This window comes from Rutidosis leptorrhynchoides, chromosome 8 (genome assembly GCF_046630445.1).
Source record: "Rutidosis leptorrhynchoides isolate AG116_Rl617_1_P2 chromosome 8, CSIRO_AGI_Rlap_v1, whole genome shotgun sequence".
Lineage (NCBI taxonomy): Eukaryota > Viridiplantae > Streptophyta > Magnoliopsida > Asterales > Asteraceae > Rutidosis > Rutidosis leptorrhynchoides.
In genome coordinates, this window is record NC_092340.1 from 41,669,028 (window position 1) to 41,690,067 (window position 21,040).

Consider the following 21,040-nt stretch of genomic DNA (forward strand, 5'->3'; position numbering starts at 1 on the left):
GCGGAGCTCACCAGGACTCAAATTCGCCTATAAATACTCTAGCCTTCTGCTCGATCAACCTGCACCATATCAATCTCTCTCTCTGATATATATATATATATATATATATATATATATATATATATATATATATATATATATATATATATATATATATATATATATATATATATATATATATATATATATAAATTAGTTTAGTTTTATATTAGTTTAGATTAGGTAATGTAATGGTTAATTACGGGTTTTAAAGTCAGAGTTCTGTCCGTGTAACACTGCGCGATTAATAATCACTGTAAGCTATGTTCTTCCTTTTTACATTACTGTCTTGTATTTAAGTTATTATTATGCTTATTTGAGCCGAAGTAATCATGATGTTGAACTAAATATTCAAAATGGGGTTATTGGGCTTTGGACCATAATTGGGGTTTGGACAAAAGACCGACACTTGTGGAAATTGGACTATGGGCTATTAATGGGCTTTATATTAACTAAATGATATCTCGTTAATTTAATATAGAGATTTATAATTTGACGTATTTATATATAACCACATACGCTTGACTGGGTACGGTGAGCGGGATATTTATAAATACTAATAATTGTTCATTTGACCGGACACGGGGATGGATTAATAGTCAATGGACTTATTAAAACAGGGGTGGATTACATTCAAGGAAAATTGGTGTAATTGTTAATAAAGTATTAAAACCTTGGATTACACGCAGTCGATAACCTGGTGTAATCATTAACAATGTATTAAAACCTTATTACAGTTTAAATCCCCAATTAGTTGGAATATTTGACTTCGTGTATAAGGTTAATTTGGCGAAAACCCTCGCACTTTATAATTATGACCAATGGACTATTATGGACAAAACCAGATGGACATATCGAATAATCCAGGACAAAGGATAATTAACCCAGGGTAATAATTTAACATAAAAACGTCAAATATCATGATTACGGAAGTTTAAATAAGCATAATACTTTTATTTCATTTCTTATCGCAATTTTATATATCGTCATTTAAATATCGTTATTTATTTTACGCTTTAAATTAAGTTATATATAATATTTTTTTACATTAGGTTTTAATTGTGACTTAAGTTTTAAAATCGACAAACTGGTCATTAAACGGTAAAACCCCCTTTTATATATTATTATATATAATTATATATATTTTATACAAATATAGTTATATAAAAATATAGTGTAAAATAAGCCGTCTCCCTGTGGAACGAACCAGACGTACTAAAAACTACACTACTCTACGATTAGGTACACTGCCTATAGTGTTGTAGCAAGGTTTAGGTATATCCCATCTGTAAATAAATTAAATTAAAACTTGTGTAATTTGTATCGTATTCCTTAATAAAAATAATAGTATTTCGTATTACACCTCGCACACATCATATATTTTCATCAAGTTTTAGTGTGTTAATTTGTTGTTTGAATGTATCAAAACCCTAAGGGTTTGTAACTCAAATTTCATGAAATTGAAGCTTGTTTTGATGTATATATGTTATTGTTTTAAGTTAAACGATACCTACACTTTCTATTGTGATGTAAATCGGCCTCTAAAACGATCAAACATGTAATCTCAGTGATTTAAAAATGCATTTAATATCGATTTCATAAGACATGCACGAGTGACATCACTCGCATGCGTGAGACATGACTCGCACGAGTCTGTACACGGTTGATGATCAACCGTGTCAACCCTTGAGCTCACTCATTTGTTTTTGATTTAGTTGCTCACTCGCTTGACAGAGCTGACACGTATGATTAACCACACGAGTCATCACACGGTTGACTCACTCGCTTATAAATGTTGGCTCAACCGTGTACCTTTTCTGAAACCATATTACTGCTCAAACGTGTCAACAGTGGCACGAGTGACTATATCACTCGCACGGTTGATCACTCAGCCGCACGTGTGACACTATCATTCGCACTTTTTATCCTGTTTAACAAGTTTATGACACTTTGATACAAATGATTTGATGTTTTATGATAATTGATTTATATATCTAACATTTCTGTTGATGTTTTCAGTTTGTTAAGATATCATCAATGGTTGAACAACAAGTCAATGTTCCAGTCATTAATCTAGAAGGTCAGGGGGAGCAACAAGCAAATCCTCAAGTGAATCCTGTTAACCCACATGCTCAATAGGAGATTGATGTCAAAGCAGGGAGGTATAAAATAATATTAAATTTTAGCAGAAAATACTATTAAATACGATACAATTTTACACAAGATATTTATTTATTTATAGAATGGATATACTTAAACCTTGCTACAACACTTATAGGCAGTGTACCTAATCGTACAGTAGTGTAGTTTTTAGTAAGTCCGGTTCGTTCCACAGGGAGATCTTTAAGCAAAGCTCAACGCTATATTAGTTTACTTTTATTAAAATTACAAATATATATATAAGTAATATTATTATTATAAAGGGGGGGTTTTTACCATTTAATGACCGGTTTGTCGATTTTAAAACTTTAGTCGCAGTTAAAACCTAATGTAAAATATAAAATAAATACAAGACTTTAAATTAAAGCGTAAAGTAAATAACGATAATGAAATTGCGAATAATAAAAATGCGATAAAAATTAAATTGCGATAATTAAAAGGTACGATAATTAAAAGTGCAATAAAATGAAATAACAATAAATAAAAGTGCGATAATTAGAAGTGCAATTAAATATAAAATAAAGGAAATAAAATATGATATAAAAGAATTATGCTTATTTAAACTTCCGTAATCATGATGTTTGACGTGTTGATTTTAGTTTTATGCCCTTGGGTTAATTGTCCTTTGTCCTGGATTATTCAATATGTCCGTCTGGTTTTTGTCCATAACAGTCCATCAGTCATAAATATAAATTGCAAGTGTCCTTGTCAAATTATTATTATACCCGAAGATAAATATTCCAACTAATTGGGGATTCGAATTGTAACAAGGTTTTAATACTTTGTTTAATGAATACACCAGGTTATCGACTGCGTGTAAACCAAGGTTTTACTACTTTGTTAACAATTACACCAATTACCCTTGAATGTAATTTCACCCCTGTTTTAATTATTCTAGTGGCTATTAATCCATTTCCGTGTCCGGTTAAATGAACGATTATTCGTACATATAAATACCCCGCCCATCGTGTCCGATCGAGTGTATATGGTAATTTATAGGGACGCCCAATTGTAAATCTTTATATTAACATTAACAAACTTTCATTTAGTTAAACAAATATAAAGCCCATTAATAGCCCATAGCCTAGTTTCCACAAGTGTCGTTCTTTTGTCCAAACCCCAATTATGGTACAAAGCCCAATTACCCAATTTTAGTAATTAGCCCAACATCATGATTACTTCGTTTTAAACAAGCATAATAATAACTTAGCTACGAGACATTAATATAAAAAGGTTGAACATAACTTACAATGATTAAAAATAGCGTAGCGTTACACGGACAGAATTTCGACTTACACCCTTACAACATTCGCTAACATACCCTTATTATTAGAATTATAATTAAAATTAAAATATAAATTATAAATATAAATATATATTACTCGTATATATTGAGAGAGAGATGAAAGATATGGTTTTTGATCAGAATTCGGGTTGATTTTATAGCCAGATTTGATTTTTGGGGCTCCGCGACTCGCGGCAAAAAGGCCTTCAAACTCCGCGAGTCGCGGAGAGGTATTTTCATTTTACTCCCTTGGAGTTTCTGGCTGCCGACAGTTTTTAATATATATATATAATATATATATAATTAATATAATTAATTATATATTATATTATATTTATATATATAGTTAACTTGTAATTTTTAGTCCGTTGCGTCGAGCGTTAAGAGTTGACTCTGGTCCCGGTTCCGGATTTTCGAACGTCCTCGCGTACAATTTAATATCTTGTACTTTGCGTTTTGAATCTTGTACTCTTGTGATTTCGAGACGTTTCTTATCAATAATTGGAACCTTTTTGATTGTCTTTTGTTCTTTTGAGCTTTTTGGTCGTTTGCGTCTTCAAATCGTCGAATCTGTCTTTTGTCTTCACCTTTTATTATTTAAACGAATATCACTTGTAAATAGAACAATTGCAACTAAAAGCTTGTCTTTCTTGAGGAATAATGCCATGAAATATATGTTCGTTTTTAGCATTATCAAATATTCCCACACTTGAGCGTTGCTTGTCCTCAAGCAATATTGTCTTGAAATACTAGAATCACTTCTTTATTCTTCACACTTTGTACATCAGTGATTTCTATATGGCGGTATAAACAATGGTAGTAACGATATGGTTTACAGTCCCACATGACTATAAAAATTTAGATCCATTAAGGAAATTGGATCTTTATGAAAACATTTGATCTTTTGAAATCTAGTTTTTACCCTAGATAAGTTTTTCGGGATAACCCTTTACCGGTGTTTGCAAAATATTTTTGTGGGTTTTGTGGGTTTCAGATTTGAAAATTTTAGCTCAAAACTTGCGGTTTTGTGTCACCCACTTGCTAACCTTGTATTTGGAAAGCAACACGTCCAGTTTACTTGTTCCGTATATTACCTTTCGGCAAACTACCGTCCGGTTGTAAAGGAAAGCGTTGAACAAGCAACTGTTAAGGCAATGTCCCGTGACATGCTTTTGATTATGGTCTATAACGTGTCGGACGCAATTACTATCCTTGGTAGGAGCAATAGTAAAGCTCACCCTTATAATTTGTCGGTTTGGCACGAGGTCCTGTCTTTGACCATGCTATGCAACCACCGTTCTTACGGTTGACACCCGATTTAGTTCAGGTGACCTAATGAATTCCAGGTGAATTCCTAGGATTTTACGTTCAATGGTAATGAACGTATTGAAAATAGGGTTTTCAGAAAACAAATCGGTTTATAATTTTGATCAAAATATTTTCTCGTTCAAGCTCGAGTTTAGATATCATTGAATTCCATGAGTTTGTAATTCTCAATCTTTAAGGTCAATCTCTAGGATTGAGTAATATCAGTCTTAAAAGCTGATTTTTAATCTTTAAGGAGATTATCCTTTCTGGGGATCTGATTCATTAGTCTTATCCAGCTAATTTGCACGGTGCCCCCCCATTGCACGAGATAAATCCTTCTCATGGTTAGGATAAATCTGACCACTTGGCGACCCTGTTTAATGCTGAGGTCCGTGGATTTCCTGCTGATTTTAGTGATGACTTTTCTAGATTTTTCGTCAACCTACAGCTGGTCTGAACGACAACTTCATGACCTAAATCAAGAAGCGCGTGTCTTTTTCGGAAGACTTTACTTCCTTTTAATGATGGAATTGATTCATCGTGTAGATCCATCTTTTCTTTTCTTTCATTGGGTAAAACAGTTTAGTTTAATTTAAAGCAAAAGTATTTTCAGTTATTTGTTACAAATATATGTGGCATATGTTTAAAATAACTTGGTAAATTTTCCCACACTTGGCTTTTTATTTTTCTTTTTATCGTCCTCTATTCCATTTTAAATGAATTTTAACATTTTAGTTTGTTTCTCAATTTATGTCCTTTCCGAGGTAACAATAATTTCGGTGTTAAAACCTAGTTTTATCGTTCATAAATATGTATAAACATGATTTGAATTCATTTAATTGAAAATTTTGAAAAATTTTACTAGAATTGGGTAGTCAGTATATAAGACTAGGGCTGTTCTTTTTTATCAGAGAGCACTAGATTCTAATACAACTACTGCTTTACTAGTATTTTTAATGGTAACCAAGTGTTTAATATAAAAATTTTAAAATCCGAAAGAATTTAATCCCTTCCCACACTTAAGATCTTGCAATGCCCTCATTTGCAAGAAATCAGTAACAATTTAAATTATTGAGGGTGATTTGTGTGAAAATGATTAAATTTTTACCAAAGTTTCCAAATATATTGGCGTTTGTTTGCTGAATGATAAATGGTGCACGTCATTTGTTCATTCCGTCTTGTTGTTATTTCACATATATTTTGCATCATTGTCGTCAAAATTACTTGCTTTTGCTGAACTTAATGCCAGTCTTTGAAAATGCGTTGTTTTACCCTGTTGTGTACATAAGATAAACTGCATACATATATACATATTTTTGAAGTTTGGTATATTACCCCACATTCAAAAATTATTAAAATCTAAGAATAAAAGTTAGATAAATATAAAAATGATTACAATATAAACAAAAATATTAAATGTATCAATAATTACAAATTACAAAATAATAAAAATAAAAAATAAGTAAACTAAGGATGATATTGGTACCAATAGGGGTTCCACGCATAACCATAAGTGCTATAGAATGCCTCGGCAGGGTCATACGTAGGATATGGTGGCTGCATCTCTATCGACCAAGGAGGGAAGACGGGTTTCGGTGTAGGAATATAGTTTCTACCTATGTGTTGGCAATGCGCTATGATCTGGTTCTGATGAACTTGCCAATCTTCAAATGCTCTCTGTCTAGCATTTTCGTATTCCTGAGAAGCTATAAACCTTTGCATTTCTTGCATCTGGTTCCCCCCTCCTACATTACCTTGTTCCTGGTTTCTCTCTACCTGTGGATGTCTACCATTGTATCGTACTGCGGCGTTATTTCGCCGCTTCAACACTTTCGCACCATGGTATACATTTAAACCTATAGTGTCGCGGGGTTCCGGCTCTTCTACTAATAATCCCCCCCGACTTATATCCACACCGAGATATTCACCAATCAAAGTAATAAAAATACCACCTCCTATTATGCTATGTGGACGCATCCCTCGAACCATAGCTGATAAATAATAACCCACACAATATGGTATACTTACAGCGCTGTGTGGGTCTCGAATACACATATGGTAAAACAAATCTTGTTCATTTACCTTTTCTTTGTTTTTACCCCTTTGTGTAATCGAATTAGCTAAAAATCTATGTATTACTCTTAATTCGGCTCTATCTATATCCAAATAAGAGTAGTTTCCCCCTTTGAAACGGTGGTGGCTTGTCATTTGACTCCACACACCGTGTGTATCAAAATTCTCATCTATTTTCCTACCGTTTAGTATCAATCCTCTACAATCGGCAGACGCTAATTCCTCAGGCGTATATATACGTAAAGCCTGAGCCATGTCCAGTAAAGACATGTGGCGCATCGAACCGCCTAACAAAAATCTAATAAAAGAACGATCGGTTAAACTGGCTACCCGATCATTCAACTCTATACTACATAACAACTCTTCACACCATACTTTATATACAGGTCTGCGTATGGTGAATAAACATATCCAGTCATTAAAAGAAGAATTACCATACCTCTGTACCAGTAATTCCCTAATTGGCCCGGCCAATTCTACAGCTTCCAAGGGTCCCCATTCTATGACCCTTGGTACCTCAACAACCTTGGAATGAAGAGTATGCAAACCCCGTTGATATTTTGGATAATCTATCCAAAGTCTGTCAAATCGCAGGTTCGGGTGCAACTGTTCCAAGTGCATATCTGAAAAGGTCATGACTGGATGAGGTACATCCTGCTTGTAGTAATTATCTACCTCCTGTTGTTCCAAGTTCTCAGCAGGAGCATGGCGGGCTTGGGATGAAGATTCACCCCTTTCAGTCTGCAAAACACATCAAACACAAATTTTGTGCATCCAAATATGCATTAGTGTCAGCAAAATCATCAATCAAAATAATTACAATGACATTATCAATTTATATCAAACTTAAGCTTATTTTCACATTTTTATCAAATCTACACTTTTTCAAATAAGCATATACGAAAATTTTCGCCAAGTTCATAAGCATTCAACTCAAATAACATGTCAAAATAATCATTACTAGCAAATAAACAAGTCTCAAATGGCATTATCTTTCAAAAATCAAGTTCATGAATTTTGGACTTGAAAAAGTCCACTTTAATTCTCAAAATCATGTTTAGGCTCAAAGTTTGGATCATTTAACTACCTAGACATGTTACACTACTCAATTTAGCAACAATTCATGACAAAAATCGGCCATAACCTGTTTATATCAAAAAGCCCCAAATTGCTCAAGAACACAAACCCTAGATTATAAAGATTTTGAAGTTTTTAGCTTCAAATCATGTTAACAAGCATCAATCTAGGTTATACATGCATAATATACTAACAATTTAACACTAATTACACTAAAAATTAACAAAATTCAAATTATGAAAATATGCTCAAGAACACACTAAAATTCGGATTTAAAGGTGATTTGGGGTGTAATTGTACCTGTTTTCTTGAGTAGTTCCTAGATATCATCCTTCTCAACATGATTGTAGTGAAAAATTTGAAGATTAACGGTGAAAAATCGAGTTTTTGGGATGATTTTCGTGGGTTTTCTCGGGTTTTTTCGCAGCTATTTCGGGTGTTTATGTGTGTGTGTGAGTTATCTGATCGAGCAGCTAGTTTTATTTTTTTTTCTGTAATTTTGTACCTCCGCGAGTCGCGGAGGTTTTCACTGAAAACTCCGCGAGTCGCGGAGTTATTTTTTTTTTTTTTTTTTTTTTTTTTTTTTTTTTTTTTTTTTTTTTTATAATCTTTAACTTATAAAACAATTAAGAAATTAATTTTAAAATTTTGTTTCCCTTGTTATTTAGGACGAGGTCGTTTCGGATCGATGTCCTAGTCCGTCCTTCGACAAAATTTTTTAAAATTTGTCTTTTTGTAGCGATTGTTTTAAAAGCTAAGATTTTTGGGTTTTTTCAATGTTTTTGGCATACTTTAAATCAATAAGATTAAAAATAATGATAATAAAAGTTCTCGTCCCTCCCTCGGGTAAAGCAATTTCGGTTCAAAGACCTAGTCTTCAACTTACGACGAATTTTAAAAATCATATTTTTAACTTAATGAGATAAAGTAAATTTTTTTGTTTTTAAATTCACACAACTTAAATAATAAATTCAAAATTAAAAAAAAAAATTCACACCAAACTCAAAATTTAAAATGCATAAAATTAAAAATTAATATTTTAAAAATTAAAAATTCACACCAAACTTAATTTAAAAATTTATAAATTCATACCAAACTTATATTAATTTTTCAAATATTTACAATTTTAAAAATATTGTTTTTACAAAGTTTACAATATTAATTTAAGATTTAAATATTAAGATTAAAAACATGGTAAAAATAAATTTAAAAATCTTTTTGTCTTTTTATCCCACTTTAATCAATCAAATATTATCAAAAATATGCGCCCCTCTTTTCGGTAAAGTAATTTCGGTTCCAAGACCTAATTTAACTCATGACGAATTTTTGAAATATTTTGCGTTGATTGATTAAAGATATTTATACCTTAAGAATAAACGTTAAATTTCGCAGTGATGTAATAAATTTTTGAACGATATCAATAATTTCGGTCGCCAAACCTAATTTTATTTAATACCAATTTAATACTTTTTAGCGAACAAATTAGCGTTTATTATCAAAAGGTTAAAAATAAAATAAAAACTGTACAGACATACCTGTGAAATAGATTTCTTAGTTATATGATCTATTATATTCATAAGATAGTCGGTTTAATTGGTCTTCCATGGCTGCATAGGCGTAACCTCGAGCATTCATTGTCTTTTCTTCTAAACATATGAACGGTCCGTCTCTGCATAAAGTAACAAATTCGGTATTTGAATAGGTTTGATTATTTGAACATTTACCTCCATGTGACCATTTTCCGCATTTGTGACATTTTTCTAGGTGTCGTGCTCTTCTTTTCGCTGCGGATTTTGATTTTCCTTTACCAAATTGTAACTTATTATCTTCGCATCTGGATCCTTTTCTAACTCCGTCCATTCTTTCTCTGATTACTGATACTATTTCACTCGGGAGTATGTCATTATTTCTTTTAGTGATCAAAGCGTGTAGCATTAGACCATGGTTTAGTTCACAGGCAGTCTTCATTTCGTAAAAACCTAAAAAAATAAAAATTCAGAATGGGGGGAGAAGACTAGTTCTTTAGGGTCTGCTAGGGAAAGACCATACGTGTTCCATTTTCGAGAACTACACGAAAACAGACAATCTAACTCTAACAGAAATATATATTATCCTTTAAAGACTTGATTCTCCCCACACTTAGTTAGCTGTGGTGTCGAAATTGTGATTAACTTCGTTGTCGACTTCCATCGGACCCTGTATGTAATGTTTAACTCTGTGACCATTAACTTTAAATTCAATCCCATTTGAATTTATTAATTCTATTGTTCCGTATGGGAAAACTCTTTTGACTATGAATGGTCCAGACCATCTTGATTTCAATTTTCCAGGAAATAGCTTGAATCGTGAATTGAAAAGAAGAACTCTGTCTCCTTCTTTAAATTCTTTTGAACTTCTGATTCTTTTATCATGCCATTTCTTCGTTCTTTCTTTATAGATTAACGAATTTTCGTATGCTTCATGTCTTAATTCTTCTAATTCGTTTAGTTGACTTAATCGTAGATGTCCAGCTTCATGTAAATCAAGATTACATGTCTTCAAAGCCCAAAATGCTTTGTGTTCAATTTCTACTGGAAGATGACATGCTTTTCCATAAACAAGTCTAAAAGGTGTGGTTCCAATTGGAGTTTTGTAGGCTGTTCTAAAAGCCCAGAGTGCATCCTCCAATTTAATGGACCATTCCTTCAGGTTTGATCCTACGGTTTTCTCTAGAATACGTTTTAAAGCTCGGTTTGTATTTTCAATTTGTCCACTTGTTTGTGGATGATATGCGGTGGAGATTTTATGAGTTACTCCATATCGTTTAAGAACTTTCTCAAGTTGATTATTACAGAAATGAGTACCCCGATCACTTATTAAAGCTTTCGGTGTTCCAAACCTTGCAAAAAGACGTTTTAAAAAATTGACTACAACTCGTGCATCGTTAGTTGGGAGAGCTTGTGCTTCCGCCCATTTAGATACATAATCAATGGCTACGAGTATATATAGATTATTATGAGATTTTGGAAATGGACCCATAAAGTCAATACCCCAAATGTCAAATACTTCACATACTTGGATGACATTTTGTGGCATTTCATCACGTTGACTTATTCTTCCGGCCCTTTGACATGCATCACAGGATTTGCAAAGAAGGTGTGCGTCTTTGTAAATTGTAGGCCAATAGAATCCAGCTTCATAAACTTTTCTTGCTGTTAGTTGAGGCCCATAATGCCCTCCTGTTGGTCCTGTGTGACAATGGTTTAAAATTTTACTAGCTTCATCTCCAAATACACATCGGCGTATTATTCCATCGGGACAACTTTTAAACAGATGTGGATCTTCCCAGAAATAGTGTTTTATATCACTGAAGAATTTCTTTCGTCTTTGGTACGATAATCCTTTTTCAAGGAATCCACAAACTAAGTAGTTTGCATAGTCTGCAAACCATGGGATTTCTTTATAATCTATCTTCAATAGATATTCATCAGGAAAGTTGTCTTGTATGGCCGATTCATTTAGAACTTCTAATTCGGGATTTTCAAGACGAGAAAGATGATCAGCGGCGAGATTTTCTGCTCCTTTTTTATCTCGGATTTCAATATCAAACTCTTGTAAGAGTAAGATCCAACGGATTAATCTTGGTTTAGCATCTTGTTTTGAAAATAGGTATCTAAGAGCAGAATGGTCGGTATAGACCACCGTTTTTGCTAGAACGAGATATGATCGAAATTTGTCAAAAGCAAAGACAATAGCAAGGAGTTCTTTTTCAGTAGTTGTATAGTTCGTTTGTGCTCCTTGTAATGTCTTACTAGCATAATATATAGGTTGAAATCGTTTTTCAATCCTTTGTCCTAAAACGGCTCCCATTGCAAAATCACTTGCATCGCACATTAGTTCAAATGGTAGATTCCAATTTGGTGTTATCATGATTGGTGCATTAGTGAGTTTTTCTTTAAGAATATTAAAAGATTTGATACATTCATCTGAAAAGATGAATGGCGCATCCTTTTCTAGGAGTTTATTCATAGGAGTGGCAATTTTAGAAAAATCTTTTATGAAACGTCGGTAAAAACCGGCATGCCCTAGAAAACTCCTAACTCCTCTAACATTGGTGGGGTGTGGAAGTTTAGCAATTACATCTACTTTAGCTCTATCCACTTCAATTCCTTCTTTTGAAATTTTATGTCCAAGAACGATGCCTTCTTTAACCATGAAATGGCATTTCTCCCAATTAAGTACTAGATTTGATTTTTCGCATCTAATTAGCATTCGTTCCAGATTAACTAGACATGATTTAAATGTATCACCGAAGACTGAAAAGTCATCCATGAATACTTCCATGCATTCTTCTATCATGTCGTGAAAAATCGCCATCATACACCTTTGAAAGGTTGCAGGGGCGTTACAAAGTCCAAATGGCATGCGTTTGTAAGCAAAAGTACCATAAGGGCACGTGAATGTGGTTTTCTCTTGATCTTCGGGTGCTATTGGAATTTGAAAATATCCGGAAAATCCATCTAGAAAACAATAGTAACTATTTCCGGCTAATCTTTCCAACATTTGATCTATGAAAGGTAAGGGGAAGTGATCTTTTCTGGTGGCGTCATTTAATTTTCTATAATCAATACATACACGCCATCCTGTTACAGTCCTAGTAGGAATAAGCTCATTTTTCTCATTTGTAATGACAGTCATGCCACCCTTCTTAGGCACGCATTGAACTGGGCTTACCCATGGACTATCAGAGATTGGATATATTAAACCTGCATCTAGCAGTTTAATAATCTCTTTCTTAACTACATCTTGCATATTAGGATTCAGTCTTCGTTGGCGTTGCACATACGTTTTATGACCTTCTTCCATAAGGATTTTATGTGTGCAATACGAAGGACTTATTCCTTTAATATCATGAATCTTCCATGCAATGGCTGGTTTATGAGCTTTCAACACAGAAATGAGTTGTGATTTCTCATTTTCAGTAAGAGAAGACGATATTATTACAGGTAATTCAGATTCACCATGTAAATAAGCGTATTCCAAATGGTTTGGAAGTGGCTTTAACTCTAATTTTGGAGGTTCTTCTATCGATGATTTATATCGATATCTGTCTTCTTCTTTTAGCATTTGAATTTCTTCTGTTGTTGGTTCATATCCATTAGCTATAAGTGTAGCTAACATTTCAGCTTCATCAATTGGTTCATTTCCTTCTCCTAAAGAACATTCTCCTGTTCCTTGTAATTCTGGAAATTCTTCTAATAATTCTGCATGTGCATCTATAGTTTTAATATAATAACATGTATCATCTGCAGATTGTGGTTGTTGCATGGCTCTATCAACTGAAAAGGTAACACTCTCATCCTCTATACTTAGGGTCAGTTTCTTACCGAACACGTCTATCATTGCTTTAGCCGTGTTTAAAAATGGTCTTCCTAATATGAGAGGAACTTGAGAATCTTCTTCCATGTCCAAAACAACAAAATCTACTGGAAATACTAAATTACCAACTTTAACTAGCATGTTCTCCATTATCCCTCTAGGATATTTTATTGATCTATCGGCTAGTTGTATGCTTATTCTGGTTGGTTTCAATTCTCCAAGGTCTAGTTTAGCGTATAGTGAATACGGCATTAGATTTATACTAGCACCTAAGTCTGCCAATGCTTCTATTGAACTAAGACTACCCAGAAAACATGGAATTGTGAAACTTCCTGGATCAGATAGTTTTTCTGGTATCTTATTCAACAGCACTGCTGAACAATTAGCATTCATAGTAACAGCCGAGAGTTCTTCCATTTTCTTTCTATTTGTGATTAGATCTTTCAAGAATTTAGCATATCTTGGCATTCCTGAAATCACATCAATGAAAGGAAGATTTACATTTATCTGTTTAAACATATCCAAGAATTTGGATTGCTCGGCTTCTAGTTTTTCTTTCTTCATTTTACTCGGGTAAGGAAGTGGTGGTTGGTATGGTTTAACATAAGGTTTATCCTTAACTGTGTTATCTTCATTAACCTTCTCAACTACCGGTTCCTTTTCCTTATCTTGATCAGGTTGTGGTTCTTGTGGAGTAGGAATAGTTTCATCAGAAGTTACAGGTATTTCAGGTGGTTTAAGTGTTGTACCACTTCTTGTGGTAATAGCTTTAGCTGTTTCATTCCGGGGGTTAGCATTTGTATCGCTAGGTAGACTTCCCGGTTTTCTTTCACCTATTAACCTTGCTAGGTTACTTACTTCTTGTTCTAGATTTTGAATAGAAGCTTGTTGATTTCTAAATGCTTGAGCATTTTGTTCATTGGTTTGTTTTTGAGATGTGAAAAACTGCGTTTGAGTTTCAACTAGCTTCGTCATCATATCTTCTAAATTCGGCTTTTTATCATCGGTTTGTTGTGGTGGTTTGTTTTGAAAATTCGGTCTTTGCTGATTGTAAGTATTGTTGGATACTTGTTGATTGCTAGGACCTTGTTGGTTGTTGTATGGAATATTTCGGTTATAATTCTGGTTTTGATTGTAAATCGGTCTTGGCGGTTGATAATTATTCTGATAATTATTTCCAGGCCTTTGGTTTATGTATGAAATATTCTCTCTTTGTTCCATTGTTAATTCAATACTGAGACAATCTTTTGTCAAATGTGGTCCTCCACACTGCTCACAACTGATTCGTATAGCATGAATATCCTTAGTCATCTTTTCCATTCGTCTCTCCACAGCATCTATCTTTGCGGAAATGGAATCTAAGTCATGGCTAGAATCGGCTCTAGCTGCTTTAGATGATCTAATGATGTCTTTTTCTTGGTGCCACTCATGTGAGTGGGAAGCAGTGTTATCAATAATTTTGTAAGCATCGGTTTCGGTTTTCTTCATAATAGAACCACCAGCTGCTATGTCTATGTCTTTTCTTGTAGTGATGTCGCATCCTTGGTAGAATATTTGTACTATTTGACAGGTGTCTAAACCATGTTGCGGACATCCTCTTAACAACTTTCCATATCTTGTCCACGCCTCATATAGAGTTTCATTTGGCTTCTGTGTGAACGTAACAATTTCTGCTTGAAGTCTTACGGCTTTAGATGCAGGAAAGAATTGTTTAAGAAATTTATCAATTAAAACATCCCATGTATCGATCGCCCCTTCAGGTAACGATTCCAACCAATCTTTGGCTTCTCCCTTTAAAGTCCAGGGAAACAACATGAGATAAATCTGCTCATCCTCCACTTCTCGGATTTTAAATAGTGTGCAGATCCTATTAAAGGTACGTAGATGTTCATTTGGATCTTCCTTCGGCGCACCACTAAATTGGCATTGATTAGTCACCATGTGTAGAATTTGTCCTTTGATTTCATAATCTGGCGCATTAATGTCTGGATGAGTAATTGCGTGACCTTGGCCAGTGCGTTTAGCTCTCATTCGGTCTTCCATACTTAAAGGTTCCAGATTCTCCATAATTGAATTTGTTGAATCGGTATCACTAGATGATTCTGATTTAATAGTTCGTTCCTCAACAATCTCTGTTTGAATGATTGGTGGTTCCGGAGGAAAGTTTAATGGTTCAGGATCTATGAACCGTTCCTGAATATTTTCTGGATTCTCAATTGTGAGGTTGGGTTCAAAAAATGGATTATCGGAAATTTGAACTGAAGTACTTGGTCGACTGGATGACGATTCTAAAGAAAAATCAACGGCGGTTATATTTGTTAAACGATGTCTTGATCGAGTTACAGGTGGTGAACGTACAAAAGGTGGTGAACGTCTTGCTCGGTGCATTCACAGAATATCCTATTAGTTTTTAAAAGGAAAGAAAAATTATAATAAGTTATCCAATCAATAGACTTTTCTGATTTTGCCCACGTTTCGAATAGCCAAAAGATGCAGCAGAGGGGCAGGATTCGTTTGGTCTCAATATAATTGAGGACTGTTTGGCTCCAATAACCCGGTCCACGTACAAATCCAACTATTACTACGAACCAGAAAATTTTGATGTCTATCAATTTAACCACTCAAAATAAATTTTCGTAATTTTAAGAAATTTAGATAAGAAGTAGAATAAAATTCTAAGTCCTAAAAACTAGAATGGCGAGAAATAAGAAAGACAAAGAGTTCGTCGAAAAATGTCGAAAAAGAAAAAAAATGGTTGAAAAATAAAAGGTGACGGAAAAATAAAAGAAACTTATCAAAACTTAAAAATACTTAACTAATTTAACCTTATTACTACAACTAACTTAAAATTATAATCGCAAATTGAAATTACTAATTGGAATGATAATTGATACATAGTAAAAGTCTAAAAATATTAAAGCTTACAGGGAAAAACTAAATCCCAAATGGAAATAACTTAAAAAGAAACTAAAACTTAAAAAGGCGTCGCAAAATTCTAAAGCACCTAAATCTTAGTCTAAAGAAAAAGCACTTAAGGAATTCTACGGCAAAGCCTAAAAATCTAGGAGTAAAAATAACTATAGCAAAAACTAAGTTTAAAATTAATTATGAGCTAAAAATACAAAAGTTACGCTACAACGATTAAAAAGGTACAAAATATAAAAATATACAAAAAGTTGTAAAAAGTACTATTTTTATAAAAAATATTATTTTTATATTATTTATTTAATAAAACTACTAATTTTACAATTTTAATAAAACTAATTAAACAAAATACATAAATATAAAGTAAAAAGTAAAAATAAAACTAAAATTAATAATAATAATAATAATTAAGTAATTAATAATAATAATAATAAATTAAAACCCGTGATTAGGGTTTTGTCCGTGTGTCAGAAACCCTCCGCGAGTCGCGGCAAATAAAGAGTAAAACCCCGCAAGTCGCGGGGTTCAGGAATTCTGTTGACAGGTAGTACTTTTTACGCGTTTTTCTTTTTTTTATTTTTATTTATTTTTCTGTTTTCTGTTTTTAATTTAAATAAACGATTTTTAATAAAATTTATATTTTTATAAATTAAAATAAAGATAAAGAAACTTATAAAACTTAAATATTTAACAAAATCCTAAAAATACTTATATTTTTGTTTTTCTTTTTATATTTTTCAATAATTAAAACGTATTTTTACAAAAATGACTTTTAATAAAAGTAGATAAAAATCTTTTTTTTTTTTTTTTTTTTATATTAGCGTTGCGCTTCCGGCTTTTAAGTCTTGTCCCCGGCAGCGGCGCCAAAAATACTTGATGTCAAAGCAGGGAGGTATAAAATAATATTAAATTTTAGCAGAAAATACTATTAAATACGATACAATTTTACACAAGATATTTATTTATTTATAGAATGGATATACTTAAACCTTGCTACAACACTTATAGGCAGTGTACCTAATCGTACAGTAGTGTAGTTTTTAGTAAGTCCGGTTCGTTCCACAGGGAGATCTTTAAGCAAAGCTCAACGCTATATTAGTTTACTTTTATTAAAATTACAAATATATATATAAGTAATATTATTATTATAAAGGGGGGGTTTTTACCATTTAATGACCGGTTTGTCGATTTTAAAACTTTAGTCGCAGTTAAAACCTAATGTAAAATATAAAATAAATACAAGACTTTAAATTAAAGCGTAAAGTAAATAACGATAATGAAATTGCGAATAATAAAAATGCGATAAAAATTAAATTGCGATAATTAAAAGGTACGATAATTAAAAGTGCAATAAAATGAAATAACAATAAATAAAAGTGCGATAATTAGAAGTGCAATTAAATATAAAATAAAGGAAATAAAATATGATATAAAAGAATTATGCTTATTTAAACTTCCGTAATCATGATGTTTGACGTGTTGATTTTAGTTTTATGCCCTTGGGTTAATTGTCCTTTGTCCTGGATTATTCAATATGTCCGTCTGGTTTTTGTCCATAACAGTCCATCAGTCATAAATATAAATTGCAAGTGTCCTTGTCAAATTATTATTATACCCGAAGATAAATATTCCAACTAATTGGGGATTCGAATTGTAACAAGGTTTTAATACTTTGTTTAATGAATACACCAGGTTATCGACTGCGTGTAAACCAAGGTTTTACTACTTTGTTAACAATTACACCAATTACCCTTGAATGTAATTTCACCCCTGTTTTAATTATTCTAGTGGCTATTAATCCATTTCCGTGTCCGGTTAAATGAACGATTATTCGTACATATAAATACCCCGCCCATCGTGTCCGATCGAGTGTATATGGTAATTTATAGGGACGCCCAATTGTAAATCTTTATATTAACATTAACAAACTTTCATTTAGTTAAACAAATATAAAGCCCATTAATAGCCCATAGCCTAGTTTCCACAAGTGTCGTTCTTTTGTCCAAACCCCAATTATGGTACAAAGCCCAATTACCCAATTTTAGTAATTAGCCCAACATCATGATTACTTCGTTTTAAACAAGCATAATAATAACTTAGCTACGAGACATTAATATAAAAAGGTTGAACATAACTTACAATGATTAAAAATAGCGTAGCGTTACACGGACAGAATTTCGACTTACACCCTTACAACATTCGCTAACATACCCTTATTATTAGAATTATAATTAAAATTAAAATATAAATTATAAATATAAATATATATTACTCGTATATATTGAGAGAGAGATGAAAGATATGGTTTTTGATCAGAATTCGGGTTGATTTTATAGCCAGATTTGATTTTTGGGGCTCCGCGACTCGCGGCAAAAAGGCCTTCAAACTCCGCGAGTCGCGGAGAGGTATTTTCATTTTACTCCCTTGGAGTTTCTGGCTGCCGACAGTTTTTAATATATATATATAATATATATATAATTAATATAATTAATTATATATTATATTATATTTATATATATAGTTAACTTGTAATTTTTAGTCCGTTGCGTCGAGCGTTAAGAGTTGACTCTGGTCCCGGTTCCGGATTTTCGAACGTCCTCGCGTACAATTTAATATCTTGTACTTTGCGTTTTGAATCTTGTACTCTTGTGATTTCGAGACGTTTCTTATCAATAATTGGAACCTTTTTGATTGTCTTTTGTTCTTTTGAGCTTTTTGGTCGTTTGCGTCTTCAAATCGTCGAATCTGTCTTTTGTCTTCACCTTTTATTATTTAAACGAATATCACTTGTAAATAGAACAATTGCAACTAAAAGCTTGTCTTTCTTGAGGAATAATGCCATGAAATATATGTTCGTTTTTAGCATTATCAGAGATTATTCTAGAGAAGGGTGAACTGAAAAATCAAGTCGCTCTCTATGACACTACTCTCGAGAGAGGTGATCATTTTAAGGAGATTGTAGCTTTTCTTCAGAGATCAAGGATCCATACTGCTATTTCTACTCATTGCACGGCATACTACAGTCATCAGAGGGAATTCTGGAGAAATGCATTACTTGATATATCAGAAGATGAGGCTAAGATAGTCAGGTCCATTCAAGGACATGAGATCATTGTCTCTAAGACTGTGATAAGGAAGATTTTGGGCTTCAATGACGAGAACTGCTCCCATATGACAATCAATAGAGAAAGAATTCACGGATGCTTCAAGAGGTGTGCTTATTCTGGTTATATTGCTGGCAAATCTGAACTGATGAAGACGCTTCTGCCTCCACAGATTCGATATCTTGCTCATGTGATCATGCACTGTTTGAGTGTACGTAAAGCTGGTTTCGATAAGCTGAATGAGAAAGTGCAGAGTATGTTTATGGCACTTGTTCTAAGGGCCCCGTATGATTTCTCAGGATTCGTCTTCTATTACTTCAAAGCGAATCTTTTCGGTTCTACTCAGAGATATCTTATTTACGCCCGTTTTCTTCAAATGATTATTAATGACGCTGCACCTGATCTACCGAAGCTTGAAGAGGATATTATTCACCTTAAGCCAATGAATTCGATAACTTTCCGAAGATTGGAGGAGACAATAAATGAGGATTTAAAGCCTGACTTTAAGAGAAAGCTTGTTGTCATCTGATTAAGGAAAATTATCGATGTCCAGCTGGTAATGCTTGGAGGAATGAGGATTCTGACTCTAACTATGATGAAGCGACAGAGGAAGATGTCAGTTTGATTCAGAGGAAGAGGAAAGGGAAGGAAGCGATGACTTCAGAACAACCCAAGAAGAAGGAGAAAAGAACGAAACATCATTTTGATTCACCTCAAAAGTCATCTCATGGAGGTTCAAAACAACAAGCTCAGAGAAAACCATCCGGTTTCATGAAGGATGCAAGAGCCGTTGTTACCTCATGGAGACCTGCCACCACAGCACCTCAGGTCACGTCATCCGAATTCAAGACACAACAAAATCTACTGTTGTCTTTGATCACGAAAATAACCAATCTAGAGAATCAAGCCATAGAGGAGAAGAAGATCAATGAAGCTAAGATTGAGTCGTTAGTGGAGAAAAATAAGAGGTTATCGAATAGATTGGACCGTCAGAAGGGTAGAACGGAGAAGTTGAAGAAGAAGGTATTGGCGATTAAGAGTGAGAATAAGGAGAAATTGAAGGAGATGAACAATAAGATTGAATTGCTTACCTCTGGTAAAACAAAGTTGATTAAGGAGAGAGGAGAAGAATATTCCTCTGATTTGGGTGGTGATGACGAGAAAGATGATGAAGACGATGCTGGAACTGGAGGACCCTCTTTTGAGATTCCGTTATTGATACCTATTCGACGCTTTAATGAATATGGTGAGGTCTTTACTGCTGAATATTATATGAATTATTCAAATATTTTTAATGATGCAGAAAGGGGGATGTTCCACCAAGTGATTTTCCGATGGAACAGCTTGCTGCTCTGGCATACGATAGTGAAAATGATACAGAGGATGCAGAGATAGTTGAAGCTGAACAAAAGGCTCCACAAGAAGAGCCATCTGAGAATGTCCCTCCCGAATCAATCCAAAATATCAACTTAAGCGATTATGATCTGTTCAAAGATGAGAAGAGTGAGGATTCTGTTGGTAAAGATAGTGTGAAAGAGGATGTGATTATTGAATCCGAAGATGAGTTGGTAACAGGATCTGATGAAGAAGAAGAAGAAGAAGAAGAAGAAGTTGAGATTGTTATACCTTCGCTTGAGCCATACTCAAATCTGTCACTCAACACGTTAAGTGACTTCTTTAATTTGAGTAGTGAGGTGAAAAGAAAGAATTT